The sequence below is a fragment of the Schistocerca americana genome, chromosome 4, assembly GCF_021461395.2.
Source record: "Schistocerca americana isolate TAMUIC-IGC-003095 chromosome 4, iqSchAmer2.1, whole genome shotgun sequence".
In the NCBI taxonomy this organism is placed as follows: Eukaryota; Metazoa; Arthropoda; class Insecta; order Orthoptera; family Acrididae; genus Schistocerca; species Schistocerca americana.
This window is the reverse complement of record NC_060122.1, coordinates 814,287,828-814,307,957: the sequence shown is the minus strand read 5'-3', so window position 1 is coordinate 814,307,957 and position 20,130 is coordinate 814,287,828. Positions and strand designations below refer to the sequence as shown.

Sequence of the window (20,130 nt, the reverse complement as noted above, 5' to 3'; positions counted from 1 at the left end):
TGTGTGATGTCCCTAGGTTAGTTAGGTTTAAGTAGTTCTAAGTCTAGGGGACTGATGACCTCAGATGTTAAGTCCCATGGTGCTTAGAGTCATTTGAAACATTTTTTTTCACACTGTCACTTCACTGACAGATCTTATGATGTTATCTTGTTCACTGCATCCCGTACGTCCTACAACTGATTATATGGTGTCTATGACAAATTCAGAGACTATTCAGCGTCCTGGTGTGTTTTTCTGGCCGCCCAGTATTCTCTGCAGCTAACATATACCTAGGCAGCAGTGGAATGAAAAATCTAACCCAATAAACACTAACGGTTGCTGCATCTACGATATCAGTGCCGATTAATGAATACAAACTTAGACATTGTGTTTATCTCACACCTGAGATAAATAATATGCGAATGTAGGGCGTTCGTAAGAACTCAACATCGCCCCCTCTTGTGTAACACTACAGTTCGGTGGAGTTCTAAATTCAGCTTATGGAAAACCGCTGAACGATTTCCTACTGCGACAGCAAGTATCACTGTATCTCGTGAACGAAAAGCCGCTGATTCACCAACGAACAAAAAATTATTAATCACAAACACTTTGACCAAAAAGTATCAAACATATACTCCAGTTTTTCAGTACCTCTACGTAAAGGTCAACTCAGTCCACGTGCTATGGCGAGCACATCGGTACTCACCGACAACCATGTCGTCCTCTGCCAACGGCGTCATTGGATGCACTATGAAGGGACGTGTGGACAGTACACCTTTCTTCTGACCATTATTAGTTTTCCCTATCTGGAGCCGTTGTTAGTCTGGAAAGCAGCTCGTCAATTGTCCTCAAGTGATTGAGTGCACCCGATTCCAGTTCACCCAACAAGGAAAAATCCCTGATGGCATCGGGAATCGATTTAGTTATTTGAATTCCATCCTTCTGCGAGCTTATTTTCAGTAATGAAAAGAGCTTTTCCTACAGATGAAGACTGCAGTAAGTACGTGATGACTGCTGAGTGTGTCTAATCTTGCTTGAACTTCTCGGGCGGAATGACAACACAGGAGGGTCAGAGGACGTGCCTGTACTTATTACTGTGTTTAGGACTTCGATATACTTAAAAATACTGACGTGAGTGACGTGGGTGCCAAAATCCAGGTCGTAGCGAAATGGACTCAGGCTACCAGTGTGCCAAAAGGCTAGTAACAAGTCCTTCCAGAAGGACTTCACTACGAGGAGGTCGTAAGACGGTTTGACTGGCTCTGACGAATTGGCAGACGACAGAAGCTGAAATCTGGACAAGGGTCACGGGCAGAGTGTATCCCCCAACGATCAGAAATAGACTGCTGGAATATGGGTTGAGCTTTCGGGATGTCATGCACCTATTACTGCTGACAAGATACCACAGATTATACAGACTTGCATTGTTCAAAGCCAGAGTAAACTAGGACAGTTATGGTGATTGTGTGTTGTTCAGGGATATGACTGGTACCTATCTGTGGCTGTCACAATGACGTGGACATATTCGGAGGCGACACGGTGAAAGACGACAGGAAGGAAAGTTTATCGATACCCATACCTCTCAACCTCTGGAGTCATGGTGTGGGAGCTGTTGGATGTGGTAATGGGACTGATTGGGTGATTGTTGAAGGGAGGCTAAATGCTTATCAGTATGCGACAAGAAGATAAACGTTGTTGTCATACCTTCGTGACCAGGGTTCCAGGTGGCGTATTCCAGTGAGGATAATGAAATATCCTACACCGCAGTTCGCAGTGCAGATGCCCTCTGTGATGTATCGATTCCTGACGGGCGTGCACGGTGTCCTGAGTTGTCACTTCTGTCACTGGATGGGAGACATTTACTTTCAGACAGTCCCCAGTCAGAAGCCTTCATGAAATGGCACAGCCTCTGTTCCAGACATGGCAAGGAAGTTGTCATGCTGACATTCACCATATTTAGTCGATGCAGGTTTTGGTACAAGTGTAATGCTTAGGTTTAAAGAGCGGACAGATGCTGGTTATACGCTCTCACTACCCTGTACAAGGCAGGAGTGCTCGCGACCTTGTACGGTACTGTACAGATTTGTTCAAAGTGCTGGCTGCATGAGCGACTCTGCATCAAGTTTGGAGCTGAGAAATTCGTTCCAGTCTGGTTAGGGCCGGTTTGCACGGTTTGCACTATGTGCCATTTGTCACGTGGCGCCACATTGGGTGGCTCCAACCCTTCGGGTAAGGCTGGAACGACAGGTAGCACGGTATTAAAAGTTACGAATTTTATACTCTTACGTAATCAAATGTAGCCTTTAGTTCCAACAATCAAAGTGCTTATCCAGTGATGGACTACGACATTCTGTCCCCTGTCTTACGGGAGATAGAATGCCGCCTGTTGCCGATGCGATCATGTGAGGTTTTAACCATTTGACCACCATTGGGACGGATCACTTCTGTGAGTGGATGATAGACAGACACTTTCAGACAGTCTCCAGTCAGTCCCACGGAAAGTTATTAGACAGACCACTGGAATTTGTTGCGTGTTATTACTATGTACCACTGTAATACTGGTAAAGGGAAGGCTACTACTGGTTATCAGAGTACTTACAATTCCAGATTGCTGCTGTAGGTTGTGTTATCCCCAAGTTTCATTGTTAACACCCGTCTACGTATTGTCGCATTAGTTCGCACCTGCAGGTAGGCAACCCAATTAGCAGATTCCCAAAACGGCCTGCCTTAGCGCCTTCTCGGGCACATCACGCCAACGACTTGCACGTACGAGCTGCCGCTTGTCGCGTCGCAAACGAAGCCCATATTGAGTGTAAGTTATAGACGCTCTGTCCACTGACGTCTGACAGTTCCCAGTATGTCTTGCAGTTTTTGCGCAGCCGTCTTTTGAAACACAGGAGATAGTTATGAATAATCCTGCGTCCTATCCCCAAATACCTTCCGCAAACCTTTCGGAAAACGAAATGGAGGGAAATATTCTTTTCATATTGTTACATCTGACTAAGACATACATTAAAATAACTATACATTATTGTTTTTGAAATAAAATTGGTAATCAAAGGATTAAGGAAAATGCATAAGCGGAGCAGAGACAAATAAGGAATCACTTTTTACGACGATTCGACGCCACCTAGGGATAGCGTCCTTGATTAGTAATCGAAACGTCCTCGGTTCCGGGTTCGAAACCCTCCACCGCTTAAACTTTGATTGATAATCAGCATTGGCGGCTGAAGATTTCCGGTGTAAGAGGAGCTCATTCTGCCAACGGCCATGTCAAACAGGGCAGAGGTTCAGAGTACTCTCTTGTTCTTGCGGTAGGAAACTGCCCTTAAAAGTGGAAGAATCAACTATGATCAAAGGCATGACGCAGAAGGCGATGGAAACCACTTCATTAAAGATACATAATGTGTATCCACAGCACATACTGCCTGTAATTGAAAAACTGTCACTATGATCTTTCTACTGGCAAAAGATTCCGGAATGGTCCCACATTCGCACCTCCCGGAGGAAACTGCCAAGGCGGAGGTGATCATGACAATAATGATTGAATAACCAACGAGAACGTGATAGAGAAGGCAGAAAATCTGAAAAGAGAAAAGCAGAGGCTCTGTATAGATGTAGTAGGGGTCAGTGAAGTGAAATGGAACGAAGACAAGGATTACTGGTGAGATGAATATAGGATCATACCAACAGCAGCAGAAAATGGTATAACTGGAGTAGGATTCGTTATGAATAGAAAGGTAGGTCAGAGAGCGAGTTAATGTGCACACTTCAGTCATAGGGTTGTTCTTATCAGAATCGACAGCAGACCAACACCGACAACGATAGTTCAGACGTATATGCCAACGTAGCAAGCTGAAGATGAAGAGATAGAGAAAGCATATGAGGCTACTGAAAGGGTAGTACAGTACGTAAAGGGATACGAAAGTCTAATAGTCATGGGGGGCTGGAACGCAGTTTTAGGTTAAGGAGTAGAAGAAAACGTTACAGAAGAGTAAGGGTTTGGGACAAGGAACGAGAGAGAAGAACGATTAATTGACTTCTGCAAGAATTTTCAGCTAGTAATAGCGAATACCCTGTTCAAGAATCATAAGAAGAGGAAGTATATTTGGAAAAGGGCGGGTGATACCTGAAGTTTGAGATGAGTGAGGAAGAATAAACACGCAAAGAAGAGGGATACGAAGGTACTAAGGAATGAGAAGATACGCTTGACGTTCTCTAAGGCTATAGATACAGCAATAAGAAATAGCTTAGTAGGCAGTACAATTGAAGAGGAATGGACATATCTGGAAAGAGCAATCACAGAAGTTTCAAGAAGAATGTAGGTACAAAGAAGGTAACTGCAAAGAAATCGTGGGTAACAGAAGAAATACTTCAGCTGATCAATGAAAGAAGGAAGTACAAAAATGTTCAGAGAAATTCAGGAATACAGAAAAATAATTCGCTGAGGAATGATATAAGTAGGAAGTGCAGGGAAGCTTAGACGAAATGGCTGCATGAAAAATGTGAAGAAACCGAAAAAGATATAGTCGTCGGAAGAATTGATTCAGCATATAGGGAAGTCAAAAGAACCTTCGGTGAGATTAAAAGCAAGGGTGGTAACATTAAGAGTGCAACTGGAGCTCCACGGTTAAATGCAGAGGACACAGTGCATGGGGGCTTAATTATTATTAATGCAAATACTTTTATGTTTTTTTTTTAGTAGCTGTCTGTCCGATTACGAAGTCTCGTAAACGGTTGGCCCTGACTAGTTTTAGTACGCAATCTGACTGCATAGAATAACAACAAAGAATGAAAGAAAATTTCCGTTAACACAATTAATTAATTAAGTCCCCAGCAACTATAAAACCTACGAAACAAAAGCACAAGTGTAACTGTTCTGTGTGTGGAAGTGTGATTCCACGTACACATCTGATACAGTTCTTCTTCAATAAGACAAGAAATTTTAAATACCATTTATACTGAAGCAATTAAAAAAAAATACTATAATTGCGCAAGAAAACCAGAATTACACTCTAATACAAGAACACAAGCCAGATGCTTTGTTGACTGAACCTGTAATGACGCATTATTTAAGACATTGAAATAATAAAAAGAAAAGGGAATTTTTTTTACCTTCATATATATTGACGAAAAGCACTCTGATCATTACAATATCTCCATTCGAACGACATCTGCTGTCTAGCCCATCAAAACTGCATAAAACATGGAACAAGCACTCCCTACTACAACATCTCAACACCGACTCACTACCACCACATCTCGATAACCACTCCCACCACGACTTCTCGACCAGAACTGCCAGTGGAGGCGGCCGAATAAAACTCTTTGGCGCAATCTCTGGCGCTGTGGCTCAGTGTAGCCACCTTTCAACAGCGGATAGGTGGAAAGAGAAGTACGTTTACCTGACTCTGACGAAGGACTGATTGTTACGGCCCAATTCCTGCGAACGATCATCTCGGAGACGGCGTAGCTGGTCTTCTGTTTACGCCCCACTCTCGTGAGTGTCCATGTCAAGTGGATGCAGGACGGTGTAACCACGACAAGGCAACAAGGCATGGGACGTCCACACTGCATCACAGAACACTGATGTCGGAGCCTCAACCTATTTATAAAGTAGAATAGGCGGCGATGTGTGGCAGTTCTGACAACGATCTATAATGCTGGTGCAGGCACAGGTGTTACTGAAGAGCACCGTTCAGCATCAATAGCTGAACACGGGGCCCCGCAGCAGACGACGTCTATGTGTTCTCATGTTAATCCAACTACATCATCAATTACAACTGCAGAGGTCACGGAACCATCGATATTTAACCGTGGATCAATGGAAATATGTCGCCTGGTGCGATTAATAACTTTTTTCTTGAAACAAGTAAGATGGTCGCGTCTGGATACGCCGTCATCCGGGCCAAAGGCTTCCTACCCTGCGTAGCCACCATGACAGCTCGGGACTGCGTGGTATTACTGCGGACCACGGACCACCTGCCTCCCTTCATGGTCGATGGCATCCCCGACGGTAATGGTGTGTTTCTGCAGGATGACTGTAGCGCCACAAGGCCATAATCGTCCTATAGTGATCGGTGTAGCATGACACTGAACTCATGTTGATGCTTTGCCACCAAATTAGTCTCATGTGAACTCTACTGATCGCATCTATGACGCTGTCTGACGTTAGCTCTGTACCTACAGTCTATTGGCCCGTAATTTACTGTCATTGATCGACCTTTTGCATACACATTTGAGGCCACACACCTCCGGAGTCTCGTTTCAAATTGTATCGAGCGGATGAACGTGTACAGCTATGGATACAACCTCATTAATCCATACACCCTACGTGTCATCAGGGGACTGTTAAAGCTGATGGAGGCTCTGTAATATTGTGGGGAATGTGCAGTTGGAGTGATATGGGACCCCTGATACGTCTACACTCTGACAGGTGACATATACATAAGCATCCTATACGATCACCTGCATCCATTCATGTCCATTGTGAATTCAGACGGATTTGCGTTATTCCGCATGACAATGCGAGACACCAAACGTCCAGAATTGCTACAGATTGGCTCCAGAAAGACTCTTCTGAGTTTAAAGACTTCCGCTGGCCACCAGACTCCCCATACATGACATAACTGTATCAGAGATGCCTTGCAACGTGCTATTCGAAAGAGATGCCCACTCCCTCGTACTCTTACGGATTTATGGACAGCACTGCAGGATCCATGGTGTCAGTTACCTCCAGCACTACTTCAGACATTAGCAGAGTCAATACCACGTCATGTTGTGGCACTTCTGCATGCTCGCGGGACCCTACGTGATATTAAGCAAGTATACCAGTTTCTTTGACTCTTCAGTGTATAAAGGTACGGCCAAACATTAAGGAAATACTCCTCACACATAAAGAAAGAAAATATGTTATGTGGACATGTGTCCGGAAACGCTTACTTTCCATGTTAGAGCTCATTTTATTACTTCTCTTCAAATCACATTAATCATGGAATGGAAACACACAGCAACAGAACGTACCAGCGTGACTTCAAAGACTTTGTTACAGGAAATGTTCAAAATGTCCTTCGTTAGCGGGGATATATGCATCCACCCTCCGTCGCATGGAATCCCTGATGCGCTGATGCAGCCCTTGAGAATGGCATATTGTATCACAGCCGTCCACAATACGAGCACGAAGAGTCTCTACATTTGGTACCGCGATTGCGTAGACAAGAGCTTCCAAATACCCCCATAAATGAAAGTCAAGAGGGTTGAGGTCAGGAGAGCGTGGAGGCCATGGAATTGGTCCGCCTCTACAAATCCATCGGTCACCGAATCTGTTGTTGAGAAGCGTACGAACACTTCGACTGAAATGTGCAGGAGCTCCATCGTGCATGAACCACATGTTGTGTCGTACTTGTAAAGGCACATGTTCTAGCAGCACAGGTAGAGTATCCCGTATGAAATCATGGTAACGTGCTCCATTGAGCGTAGGTGGAAGAACATGGGGCCCAATCAAGACATCACCAACAATGCCTGCCCATACCTTCACAGAAAATCTGTGTTGATGACGTGATTGCACAACTTTGTGCGGATTCTCGTCAGCCCACACATGTTGATTGTGTAAATTTACAATTTGATCACGTTGGAATGAAGCCTCATCCGTAAAGAGAACATTTGCACTGAAATGGGGATTGACACATTGTTGGATGAACCATTCGCAGAAGTGTACCCGTGGAGGCCAATCAGCTGCTGATAGTGCCTGCACACGCTGTACATGGTACGGAAACAACTGGATCTCCCGTAGCTCTCTCCATACAGTGACGTGGTCAACGTTACCTTGTACAGCAGCAACTTCACTGACGCTGACATTAGGGTTATCGTCAACTGCACGAAGAACTGCGTCGTCCATTGCAGGTGTGCTGGTCGTTCTGGGTCTTCCCCAGTCGCGAGTCATAGGCTGGAATGTTCTGTGCTCCCTAAGACGCCGATCAATTGCTTCGAACGTCTTCCTGTCGGGACACCTTCGTTCTGGAAATCTGTCTCGATACAAACGTACTGCGCCACGGCTATTGCCCCGTGCTAATCCATACAACAAATGGGCATCTGCTAACTCCGCATTTGTAAACATTGCACTGACTGCAAAACCACGTTCGTGATGAACACTAACCTGTTGATGCTACGTACTGATGTGCTAGATGCTAGTACTGTAGAGCAATGAGTCGCATGTCAACACAAGCACCGAAGTGTACATTACCTTCCTTCAATTGGGCCAACTGGCGGTGAATCGAGGAAGTACAGTACATACTGACGAAACTAATATGATTGGCAGAGGCGGACCAATTCCATGGCCTCCACGCTCTCATGACCTCAACCCTCTCGACTTTCATTTATGGGGGCATTTAAAAGCTCTTGTCTACGCAACCCCGGTACCAAATGTAGAGACTCTTCGTGCTCGTATTGTGGACGGCTGTGATACAATACGCCATTCTCCAGGGCTGCATAAGCGCATCAGGGGTTCCATGCGACGGAGGGTGGATGCATGTATCCCCGCTAACGGAGGACATTTTGAACATTTCCTGTAGCAAAGTGTTTGAAGTCACGCTGGTACGTTCTGTTGCTGTGTGTTTCCATTCCATGATTAATGTGATTTGAAGAGAAGTAATAAAATGAGCTCTAACATGGAAAGTAAGCGTTTCCGGACACTTGTCCACATAACATCTTTTCTTTTTTTGTATGTGAGGAATGTTTCCTGAAAGTTTGGCCGTACCTTTTTGGAATTTATTGAGAGCACCTTTTGTTGGTGAATCCCGTTGTGTGTGTGTGTGTGTGTGTGTGTGTGTGTGTGTGTGTGTGTGTGTGTGTGTGAGTGTGTGTGTGTCCGAAGTCGTGATTAGCCCACAGGAGCTGCTCACAATATTTTTTTTTTTTTTTTACACGGACTTTCGTTCCACAGACTATCATCATGTATCATGAATAAGTATAGTAGTTTAGTAAGCGAAATAAAATGAATGGTCTCTGTTCATCCATTGTGGACATGGGACAGAGGCTGGTCAAATACTTAACAATGAATTTCGCCAAAGAGCCACGAAATGGAGATGTTATTTTATTTTCGCTATCAGATTCGGGAATTCACGATGCCATCTTTAGGCCCCGTATGCACCTGTAAAAAATACGATATTGGTATACTGGGGACATATGTTTGTGGATGTCGTAAGTTCGTAGCCCAAGTGTTTCCTTCGAAGACGTGACTGCAATTTGCAGGTGGCGCGCAACTGCGCGGCTGTTTGGCGAATTTCATTGAAATAAAAGGAATGGGGTTAATATAAAATCCAGTAATCATCAATGAATAAATTATTATTTTGCATCACTGATTTTATATCTTCTTGTAAACTGTTGTAAATATTTATGGTACCTCATGATGACTTGTACTCCGGAAGAGGATGCTTAGTAAGAACGTTTAATTGGCAGATCTTGTCGGTGAAACAGGACCGTTTCCAGATATTTACGAGATGTGCAGCACCATATTTATAAAGTATACTGCGCATTCACAGTGTGAGCTTAGTTTCCGTCCTGTTTAGTTGTGCTTTGATGAATTACCATGTAACGTATTCAAGTGCGTACATTTAACTGTAACGTGAGTTTGATTTTGAAATTTAGTATCCTTATATTTCACTACCCCACCCTCTTTCCTTATAAACAAATCAGCCTATGATGTCTTCCTAAGAAGTGCAAATCGGTAAGAACTACTTGGGTGAATGAGGCTGAAATACATACTTAGAAACATGTGTTCATAAGACGGTTACAGTGTTTGACTAACTTAATTTGCCCAGTCCGTGTCTTCTTCTTCTTCCTCCTTTCTTCGTAGGCTAAAGTATGTTTCCTTCAGTATTTCTCAATCTACCATGAAATTGTCGCTCCGACTTTTCCTTGGACGATCAATAATTCTTTTACCAGCCGATGATTTACCTGTGACTATTTTCAGAATCTTCCTTTCATCCATCCTATCTATGCGTTAGTTCCAGTCATGCTTTCTCTTATGTACGCTTTGCAATATATCCCAACTTATTATTAAAAATGCATGTGTAAATTCATAAAAGGTTCATATACGTTGGATATAAACAACACTGTTCAGACAATGAAGTCAATTTCACGTAATAGTACACGTAGTTAAAAGTCGAACGTCTCACCATAATAACTATTTGCTTAAAAATGAGCCTAGCTTCATACGAGTGTGACGACAACTGACGTCTTAAACGGCATATTATCGGGAGCAGAAGAGATATCTAATTTTCAGGGTGCATGTGGTTTCTACATGTACAGCTGTGGTGACCTAGTCAACATTTATAATAGTTGAAAATCGTAAAAGAAAATGATCTGCGCCGTTGTTTAACATACGCGGCTGGTTGCCTCTTGCTGTATCTGAAATAAATTAAAGTTCTAATAATATGTGCTTGTATGGCTTGCACATTTTACTTCTCTTGATTAATGAAGTCAGCTTTTAGCGAATATGTGGGCAGCGCGCCCAGCTTTAGTGAATTTAGAGAATATTGCAGCAATGGCGGCCAACAATTAACGTACATCTGGTTCACTGAAAATGGCAATAACTCAGAGGAAAAGTGCTTTACACAAATATGAACATTAAATAAAATCAGTTATTTCATGATAACAAATCATCATATTACAGACTTTTCCATCCACGTAATAAAATGTTAACGCACTAATTAGCGTCTAATTCTTCGAAGGACTTGACCAGAAGTAAGTTTTACTAGTACCATTGTCTTGACACAGTGTCAACAATGAACATTGTTGCATTGCATATACGACTGTTATCGTAGTTTACTTGGTATTGTGCTTTTGCCACTTCGCGTCTCTTCACACGCAAGAAAATATTTGTATAGTACTTTTTCCATTTCCAGGCGACAACACAAGCCCCCTGAAAAAGTTTGTCCATAAATATCACATTTCATGCGTCAAATGTGTTGTGTTTGGCAAGAGAGCCAACACCGTTTTACTAAAGGAGGCCGAAATGCACGCGTTTTAGCTCACGCAGGCTGGCGTGAGGTCTGGAACATGACAAGGAAATTAGAATTTAGAAAAACGGACGTAGCTGGTGGAATACTTAACTTTAATCCATTAATGATGAACGTCGGCTTTGATGGTACATGATTCACAATATCAGTAGTAACTGATAATGGCGCCTTGCTAGGTCGTAGCAAATGACGTAGCTGAAGGCTATGCTAAACTATCGTCTCGGCAAATGAGAACGTAAGTAGGCAGTGAACCATCGCTAGCGAAGTCGGCTATACAACTGGGGCGAGTGCTAGGAAGTCTCTATAGACCTTCTGTGTGGCGGCGCTCGGTCTGCAATCACTGATAGTGGCGACACGCGGGTCCGACGTATACTAACGGACCGCGGCCGATTTAAAGGCTACCACCTAGCAAGTGTGGGGTCTGGCGGTGACACCACAAAATGTTTCCACATTGCTGACTTGAAAATTATAGTTTCATATAGTCAAGTTTCAGTAAACTCTTTTTACGAACACACGCGTACAAAAAAATTGACGTTAGGCCAGTGTTAGTGATTAAATGTTCATCGACTAGTTTTGATAATCACATAGTATTTAAAAGTATACAAAATGTGTCACTGCAAAAGCAGTTGTCATCTTATAATTATCTGTTGTGTACTTTTCAGTGTGTGTGTGTGTGTGTGTGTGTGTGTGTGTGTTTGTGTGTTTGTGTGTGTGAATGCAGCTTGGAAAAGACTTCAGATGCGAAGCGGAAATTGTTTAAAACTTGCTCCCCCAACTGTATTCACAGACTTTAGGAAGCTGGGAACAAAACAAGTATAGAGGCTTCAAGCTGCATCATCTGACTGTATAAGTGACTATTAACTTCGTGAGTTATGTTCTTTCAGGTGACTTTGATTTGCCAACAGTTAAAGTAGTTTACGCACAAGGTAAATATGACAATTCAGAAACATACATTGCGACTGAAAATAGTTCACTCAAGTACCTTATGACCGGTGAGATAAAAGTGTTGGTCTTTCATATTGCTGTTCGTGTACTCTGCACTGTTAAATATTTTCGGTTCATAGCGATTTGTTTATTTCTTTAAACAATTTTACGATCTTCGTTCTGAATACATTATTTTTATATACGTCGTCGTCGGCAGGTAGCAGTCGTCTACGTGGCTGGAATTCAAAGGTTGCCAGTACCGTACGGCGGCAAAGCTGCGAGATGGTCATGGGTTGAAACTTGCACCTTTCCACTGTCGGCGTTGTACGGACTGTAAGATGCCCCAGAACTACATCTCGTTGGAAGCAACGAGTAGTATTAGTTGAACTAATTTATACTGTTATACCCTGCAAGAAAATACCAGTCGCACATAGTTTGTGGGTATCACTGATTATGACCGTGTTGTATTCTGCAATTAATAGCCACGATCAACTCGTTTAGGCTTGCTATTCAATCAATGGACCATGTACGTGGACACTACGTACTAGGTTTTGCACTATTAAAAGCGTCCACCTAAATGCCAACGTCGGCAGTTTATTTCTATTCCATTTTCCGGATTTGGCAGCATTCGCAGCTTCCGAACGATCGCACCATATACATTACTGTTGCGCACTGTGTAGGTACAGTCTGTTTCGCAACTTGTTGCACTAGGTACACTCTGATACAGTTCTTTTGGAAAGGGTCTGCGTGTTATTATTACTACATCTTTAAGCTACTGTAATGAGAACGTCCTTTCGTACGTAGTAAAGTTTTCAGCACTCTAAGAGCGTCTTTAAGTCACTGATACACATCATGCAATGTGCTAATCAGTCACCCACATGTCTTTTCTTTTACGCGTATGACTTTCTGCACTGGGTAACACATAATTTGAGGTACACTTCAGTGTTCGTAGTTCACTGTGTGTACAGTACATACATGAGGATATTTTGGTCAGTTCACTTAATTATTTCGATCCTTCCACTGTATACATGTCAAGAAATTCCCAGTGTAGATGTGTTGTTTGCAAGGACTGACTTATGCAGCCTTTCTACAAAATAGCAACTTCCTTTGAGTTATTGTCAATTGATCATTACCGGGCTAAAACTGCCGTGAATGTTTTACATAAGTGTTTCATTCCGTTTCTTCGGTTACATATCATCTGAATCAGGATCTGTAAGCACATCTTCGCCTTATCTAAAAACACTAAACGCGAAACACGAGAGAAATCGCAGTCTCACAGTGTCCAAAAAAAGACTCACAGAAAAAATTTGACTAAAAACGTCCTCACATAAGAAATTAAAATACGATTTAGTTAAATATACTTATGCATATCAGTTAGTATACCAGCTATGCAAGTATCTTAACCGATAACCGTTTCTTCTTTATTTTTTGGCGTTACAATTTCTTACATTAATGGCTTTGTTATAAGAATACACGTTGCACAATTTAAATGTGACATCATATATATACATACATATTAAATAAATATTAATACAGAAGGAATAAAATCTTGCCATAATTAACAAATAGTGCATACTTGTTCTCGTTTCAAATATCTCGGGGTAATTTCAAATCAGGATTCTTATTCGTTATACCTAATGTTCTGTCAGAAACATGAAAGTAATGCTACACTTATCAATAAACATGTACATACAAAGTAACACAAAGCAGAATACATAACGACTACAATGTACAAAGAAAAGTACCTAATTTATGCTTTAGCACAATACTTCATTTGATGTATGGAAACATTTAGTATCGACACATGGATACAAATCTTATCTGACTTAGTAAAGCAAAAGCAAGTCTTCTGGTCCAGACTGTATACCAGTTAGGTTCCTTTCACAATATGCTGATGCAATAGCTGCATTCTTAACAATCATATGCAACCGTTCGCTCAACGAAAGATCCGTACCCAAAGGCTGGATAGTTGCACAGGTCACACCAATATTCGAGAAAGGTAACAGGAGTTATCTACTAAATTACAGGTCCATATCATTAACGTCGATATGCAGCAGGATTTTGGAACTTATATATTGTGTACGAACATTATGAATTACCTCGAAGAAAAAGGTCTATTAACACACAGTCAACATGGGTTTAGAAAACATAGTTCTTGTGAAACACAGCTAGCTCTTTATTAGCATGAAGTGTTGAATGTTACTGACAAGGGATTTCAGATCTATTCCGTATTTCTGGATTTCCAGAAGGCTTTTGACTCTATACCACACAAGCGGTTTATAGTGAAATTGCGTGCTTACGGAATAACGTCTCAGTTATGTGATTGGATTTATTTCCTGTCAGAGAGGTCACAGTTCGTAGTAACTGACGGAAAGTGATCGAGTAAAAAAGAAGTGATTTCTGGCGTTCCCCAAGGTAGTATTACAGGTCTTTTGCTGTTCCTTATCTATATAAACGATTTGCGAGATAATCTGAGCAGCCATTCTAGGTTGTTTGCAGATGACGTAGTCGCTCTTGTGCAGAACTGGACGAAAATCGTCCTAGGAAACCTTTCTCGAACTCTGCGAAGCAGTGACAACTTTCCGCAACTTATAATGCCCACAACGAGGCTTCTCCCCTTATGTGCGGTATTGCAAACTGTATTTTTTGCCGCTCGGTCCACGACCGACGCAAAACACTACTGAAGTTCTTTATAAATACAACATGGTGGATTGTCTTTTTGTTCTCATTAAATGTCTGGAATTCCCGGTGCTTAATCAAGCTTTCCTCCAGCATCAGACTGGCCAAAGTTTGTGCTACTGGTTCTAAGCTAGTAGTCATTCTGTTTAAATTCGGAAAGTGTGAACTCACACGACCTGCATCTCTGTGAAACACAGTTTGAAATGGTGATGTATCAAAAGGTTTGTCCCCATATTGAGATGGAGAACGAGACACATTCCTGTGTTTGTAATGTCTTTCACTTTTTATTTCTTGTTCAGGTTCTCTGACCTGCTTCCTACTTTGATTCTGCCACGCTGCAAACGTGAAATGAACTAAATTCTTAAGATTCTCAAATTCCTCTCGCAGTCTCTGGCAGGTGTCATCCTCGCCAGAGGCTACGTCTGATGCTGCATTTGCCATTTCTAGCTTAATACTCTCTTTAATTGTCTCTTTCATGTCTTTGTTTATTTCGTCTACCGCTGTGGCCAGCTTTTACACCTTTTGTTCTAACTGATCCTGGTTCAGATTTAAACTTGCCACATCGTCACTAAGTTGTTTCACAGTTTGTAGTAGATCTTTGCAACTTGTTTGCAAAGCGTTAGTATCACTACATATATGTGACAAGTCTTTCTTGATAGTATCCGTGAGAACCTTGTCGTGAGCATCAAGTACCTCATGTAGCCTTACTATAATCCGTTCATCATAAGAATAAACCTGATGGAAACAAACACAAACGCGATGATTGGTCAGGAGCCGTAGCACACGCAGACTGGTGTTGTTACACTCTTGGAAGTAGGTCTTACTTATGTATTAGATATCTTATTACTAAGTTACTTTAAATGAAACTTTACGATGTTCAAATGTATTAATAGCCATGAACGTTTTACTTAATCACGCTTTAGCTACGTAGTTTTTATTTTAAAAATCGTGTACAGTCGCAGCCTCTGCAACAATGTGCACTGATTGTAACGCTGTTAGTGCGCAGTATGAAATTGGCGGAGGCTGCTTTCTGTTCCGTAGTGAAACACGCGCGTGGAACACGGTTAAAAAGTGCCGAGAAATAGGCTGTTGATAATGTCTTTCATAAATTTACGGAGGTAATCGGCTTTAAAGTTTGCCCACTTTTGTATTCAATGCAGCTGATAAATCCAACTTCAATGAATGTGTAGCACAGTTGGTAGCGTAATGGAATGTCAGCCAAATGCGGTTATTCGTGCGTTGGTTGAAATCTCCCCAATTTCATTTTTCTTTCTTGGTCAATATGGAATACTGGATCTCGTAATTATAAAACCCATCGTAATTTTTTTTATGAATAATGCATGTCTTCTTGTTTGTAATTACATATTGGACATGAAATTCCTGATTCCATTTCAAATGCAAATTATTAATTATCGATGTTTTACGAAAGACTGTTCATGAAAGTTGTTTAAATTAAGAAAAGATAACAATTTAATTTTTAAGGCAAAAAATGAAAAACCAAATACTCTTTATTTAGACTATGTCCATCGTTTTATACCACAGAGGTAGATAAGTATCGTGAAACGAAAACGTCTGCCATGTAAGCAGGAGATCTTGTGTTCGAGTCCCGGTCGGGACACACATTTTCAACATGGTTCAAATGGCTCTGAGCACTATGGGACTTAACAGCTGTGGTCATCAGTCCCCTAGAACTTAGAACTACTTAAACCTAACTAACCTAAGGACATCACACACATCCATGCCCGAGGCAGGATTCGAAACTGCGACCGTAGCAGTCGCGCTGTTCCGGACTGCGCGCCTAGAACCGCGAGACCACCGCGGCCGGCTTTTCAGCATGTACCCAATGAAGTAAATCAACGCCTGTTTGCAGCTAGGGTGTCCATTTAATTATCATTTCATTTCTAGCACAGCTGCATGGTCATCCACGTTAACTGTTCTTTCGGGAACAGATACTTCCGTCATATATACGCTGCTGGGAACCGTAAATGCAACACCAAGAAAGACAAGAGGTAGCACAACAAAATTTATTTTGTAGATAACATGTTGACCAAGTATCAAATGATTACGTTTACAGACGTCTGTGACATGTGGTTCCTCCCAGAATCAGTAGCCAGAGTAGCCGCCATTGTTGGAGATCTCCGCTGCCACACGTCTCGGCATTGAGTCAAAGAGACGTTGGATGTGTTCCTGGGGTACAGCAGCCCACGCAGCTTCCACACGTTGCCAAAGATCATCTGGTGTGGCAGCTGGGGATGTAATCTGGGTCACTCGTTGAGCAACCATGGACCACATGTTTTCTATCGGCGAAAGATCCGGAGAGCGAGCCGGCCAGGGAAGCACTTCAATCTGGTTATTGACGAAGAACCTTTGGACAGTGCGTGTCACGTGTGTTCGCCCATTATCCTGTTGAAATTTGGCTGTGGCCGAGCCCTGAAGGTAAGGAAGGACAACTGGCTCCAGCACCTCGGATATGTAGCGCCGGCTATTTAAAGTACCGGCAATGCGTACTAGAGGCGTGCGAGAGTAATATCCAATACCGCCCCATACCATAATACCCGGTGCAAGACCAGTGTGGCGGTGCATAATGCAGCTGTCCAGCATCCTCTCTCCACGGTGTCTCCACACTCGAATCCGACCATCGTGGTGCTGCAGACAGAAGCGTGCCTCGTCAGTAAAGACAACGTCATTCCATTCTGCCGTCCACATCCGTCTGTCATCACACCATTGGCGACGGAGACGTCTGTGGTTCTGCGTCAATGGTAGACGAAGCAATGGACGTCTTGCGGACAGACCACTCTGCTGTAAACGGCGTCGAATGGTACGCGCAGACACTGGATGATGCGTTACAGACGCAATGTGCTGTGCTATGGTTCGGGATGTCACTGAGCGATCCGTCACTGCCATGCGCACAATTTGCCTATCAGCACGTGCAGTGGTGCACCGAGGTGAATGCGATCGACCACGTCGGTCCGTCGTACCCTCCTGCATCCAACGGTCACATATCCGCATTACAGTTGTTTGGTTTCGTCCAACACGACTAGCGATTTCTTTGTATGATAATCCACAATCTCGGTAAGCCACTATCCTTCCTCTGTCGAACTCGGATACTTGATCAAACGATGTTCGCTGTTGTCTACGAGGCATAACTGATCGTCTTGTGAAACAACCACAAGGTAAACACACGTGCCGAACGTACACTCGTCGAAATCGCTAAGCCTTAAATGGCGCTATGAGGTGGCGCCACAGGCGCGCGTGATGTGCGTCTGCGCTGAAATTCTAATCAGTTGCATATCTTATCGCTGCAAATCCATGGTGTAAATTTCACTTGATTCGGATGCTTCCTTCAGGGTGTTGCATTTACGACCAGCAGTGTAGTTAAAATATGGCTTCCCGGCCATTGACCTTCTTGTGCGAATGCACACACTATGCCCGAACTCGTACGGGACTTGGTAGAGTAATCTGCCACGAGTAATGAGTATGATGGGCAAACATCTATTAGGCGCACTACGAATGTAGTGGTGTGGACATGTTGGGAATGTGGATCTCACGGGGAACGTGAAAGGGATAAGTCCCTGCAGACGCACTATCCTCTGTGCCCGCGGTGGCTCAGATGGATAGAGCGTCTGCCACGTAAGCAGGAGATCCCGGGTTCGAGTCCCGGTCGGGGCACACATTTTCAACATGTCCCCAATGAAGTACATCAACGTCTGTTTGCAGCTAGGGTGTCCATTTAATTATCATTTCATTTCTAGCACAGCTGCATGGTCATCCACGTTAACTGTTCTTTCGGGAACAGATACTTCCGTCATATATCGTAGAAATATGAAATACAATGATTTCAGCAGCATCGAGCACATCATACAAATGCTGCATTTTTACATTTGCCACTCTACCATTACAATATGAACCCAGCAGAACTGATATGGAGCCAAGCTGCGGGATTTGGTCCGAGAAGTAACAAGACTGTTAAGCTGTCAGACGCACTAAAACTAACGCACGCAGCTTTTTCACACGTCACTGCCGAATGCTGGCGGGATATAGAACGGCTTGTAGTAAAACAAGAAGAGAAAATGCTGCACCTGGTTGACTTCGTGGATTCTGTTGTTGATAGGCTCGTTATCAATGTAGCAGGTGACACTTCCAGAACTGAAATCTATTTACTGGATTCGGATAAGGAAGGAGCTAAGAGATTGCCAGACGACTGACTGTAAGCAACATCTTCAGTGGCCTCTGTATTTAACTATACGGTGAAACCCTTCAGTACTCTCTTACGTTACACACAGCTTATGCAGAAAAACTACCCTGTGGCTAAGTCAGGAATTTTCATCATTCTTGTTTTTAATTACAGTAGTACCTTATCTAAAAACGATAACATTTTGCGGTTTTGGTCTAGTCGTCTAAGGAGCTCATTGTGGGAGATTTGCAGTTTACTATTTCATTCTGCTTAAAAATTTAATGACATTCGGAGCTGTATTGCTCCTCTGCTCGTCTCTTTTCACGTGTTAACTGCAGCTGGCCGCGTCACTGCAGGCTAGCTGTACCAGCTGACCGGCTAGTGCCGTCCAAGTTAAATGCGCCGGTAAAGCTGTTGTTCCGTATTATCGGTAAGCCGATGCGCGCTTAACGCACAGCACAAAACGTTCCTTTATTATCATACTTGACAGTACTCCAGACATCTTGGCTGCAGTCCCATGTGAAACGGAAATTCAATGAGGTTCCAGCAAACGTGGAAGAATACGTAGTTCAATGTTTACATCAGCTTTATTCTTATGACGAATGGATTATAGACTCTCTTTGTCACACTTAACTAAAGCTTCGTTAAACTGTCTAAACATTTCTTTCTCCCTAAGGACTTTTTTTCACGTTCTGTTCTAAGATTATTTGTTTTTCTTCTCGTTGCCCTTCCAAGATTATTTTTTCTTCTTCTTCTCGAAGCCGTTCTCTTTCCTTTTCACGCAATTCTAACTTCAGTAGCAATACAGAAATTAGACCCTGCACCTGTCCTATCACTGGCAAAGGATCAGTTGTGCCTGCCCCCTGCCCTGTAACATCGACAACGCTATTGTCACCTAACACCGTAAGTACACTCGCTAGACACGTCTCCGCGTTCGGAATTTAGTGTCTCAAAACATTCGCCACGTCCTTCTGTCTGGCATACTTGGGCTTCAGAAGTCACTTTGTCCATAATAAGAATACCGTCTAAAGCTGCTAATCTCTCGTGGTGTTCCGCACTGGGGATTCTTTCCACGTCACTCCTGCGTTTCTTCGTTAGCCTAACCATAATGATAGGCAATGTCAACCCAGTATACACGAACACACAACATTGCACTAGTAACAGCTAACTACAAACAAATACATATCCAAAATTCTTCCACTGATATGAAATAATTACCCTTGACATTAGTTAACACTTAATCAACTCATGCTATGTAAATTATTTAAAAACTGTTTATGCAAATCTGTTTAGCTGCATGCCCAGCAGTTTCACTAAAACATGACCTGTAAATTGCAAAAACATGCACATAGCTTC

At 42.8% G+C, this 20,130-nt stretch overlaps 1 non-coding gene across 1 annotated transcript; it reads left to right on the top strand.

The window, feature by feature from the left end:
* The first annotated feature begins 18,194 nt into the window (after positions 1 to 18,194).
* Positions 18,195 to 18,269, top strand: Trnat-cgu. Its single transcript has one exon. It is a non-coding gene; the product is annotated as a tRNA-Thr (tRNA).
* The last annotated feature ends 1,861 nt before the right edge of the window (positions 18,270 to 20,130 follow it).